The sequence below is a fragment of the Octopus bimaculoides genome, chromosome 19 (genome assembly GCF_001194135.2).
Source record: "Octopus bimaculoides isolate UCB-OBI-ISO-001 chromosome 19, ASM119413v2, whole genome shotgun sequence".
NCBI classification, from domain to species: Eukaryota; Metazoa; Mollusca; class Cephalopoda; order Octopoda; family Octopodidae; genus Octopus; species Octopus bimaculoides.
Window position 1 is genome coordinate 11,184,006 of NC_068999.1, and position 2,259 is coordinate 11,186,264.

Below are 2,259 nucleotides of genomic sequence, written 5' to 3' on the forward strand. Positions count from 1 at the left end.
TGTAAGTATATATATGTGTGTGGGTATGTATATACGTATGTATAGTTGTTTGCATGCATGTATGCATGTAATGTAAATACGCATATATATATATATATAAGAATCACTGTTTATATTATCACTGCAACTATCCAAGCATACAAAGTTCGGAATCTTATAGATTTTACTGAATTCACACACAGACTGAACAAAAACACGACAAAATAATGCAAAAATATCTAATTGGGTGTAGCTTGTGTTGCAGTATATTGTATTTGTGTACTTTCACTATACACACATAAGCATAAATTTACATACACATACATATATTTATGTATGTATATCTATCTATCTATTTATCTGTATATATATATATATATATATATTCACATATGATTTTATATTCGATATCCAGCGTATGGAAATATAAGATGCCGGGGACTGCCATGTTATGAATAAACTACGGAATAGTTTCTATGCTAGATAAATATCTGCTATTATGATCGTATTTTCATATTCCAATGAACATATTACACATATATTAATGTCAACAAATTTGCAAGTATGTTCTCATCGCTGCTTTTGTTCCCACAACGATATTGTTTTGTTTTTAACTCAGAATATGTTTTCAGATTCGTAGCAGGAAAGGTATACTTGATTAAATAGCATGCTGTAGAATATCTATCTATCTATCTATCCGTCTGTCTGCCTGTATATTTGCCTGTTTCTCTCTCTCTCTCTCTCTCTCTCTCTCTCTCTCTCTCTCTCTCTCTCTCTCTCTCTGTATATATATATATATATATATATATATATATGTTTTTTAAACGCTTACACGCTCACACAAAAATATATATACATATATACGTATGTACATTATGCATTTGTGTTTTATGTTTTACACATTTTTAAAAAAATTGTCTTATTACTTTATATCTTTGCATTCTTTTAAATACAACTCTTTGGGGTTGTTTCCAAGGCCTTGCAAATAAGCCTGAAAATGTTGTAACCCTTGAAATATCTAATGCCCAGGGGATAAACTCGGTGTTTGTAATCGATGGTTCCAGGCACTCTAGATTTATACAACGATCATCGAATTCTTATACAGACACTTAAAGTTCTGTATATGAGTCTCCATACATGTATTAGTAATCAAATACAACCTTCTATTGCCAAAGATATTTAGATAGGTATGTATATAAATGTTTGCTCGTATGTATATATGCTTGTAGGTAGTTAAGCAAGGAAGCAGATAGGGAGGTATGTATAGGTAGGTAGGTAGGTATGTATGTAGATTTTATGTATGTATGCATGTATGTATGTATGTATGTATGTATGTATGTAGGTAGGTAGGTAGGTAGGTAGGTAAGTGTGTATATATGTACGTAGGTATGTATGTATTTATGTATGTGAGTAGGTAGGTATGTACGCATGTAGGCAGGTGAGTAGATATGTATGTATGTATGTATGTATGTATGTATGTATGTAGGTAGGTAGGTAGGTAGGTTGGTAGGTAAGTAGGTAGGTAGTTATGTATATATGTAATGTATGTGTATATGTATGTTTATATGCATGTATGTATGCATGTATGATTTATCTTTGAGCTTAATTTAAGTGTGTCCTAAGTGAGTTCACGATAGTCCCTTACGAAAGGACAAGACACTTTCGGTAAGAATGCTCCTAGATTTGTATATATGTGATTGAGATAGTATGTTTTCGTTCTGTGCCTCGATTGTGTTGTTGATGCATGCACCCAAATGTGTGCAACTATTCACATAAGAATCACATCCAGAGAATTTTGGGAATGTCTTCTAAATATTCATTGAGCCACAAACAGACTGGATTTGGGAGTTCTGTGACAATTACTTTCCTCTTTCTCGGTGAAACCAAGGTTTTCGAGCAAATATGCTGGTACATGACGTAATACATCTATGATGAGAGAAACGAATTAGAATTCATAGACAGAGTACAAGTGCTGTGTGTGTGTGTGTGTTTATGTGTGAGTGTGTGTGCGGGTGTTTATGTGTGTCTGTGTGTACCGTGCGAGCTACCTAGGATATGCAGAAAAAGTTAAACAGCAACTGATGATATGAATGGGCCATGACAATACAAACTCTGACTTCGTAAAAGCGTAACACATTAAATCAGGTGAAGCTTTCTGTTACATGCAGTCTGGGTCACTTTTTGTCCGAAGCACACTCAAGCTTACACATTCACACACGCCTGCACGCACACATACATATATACGCACACACATGTGTGTGTATATATATATATATATAT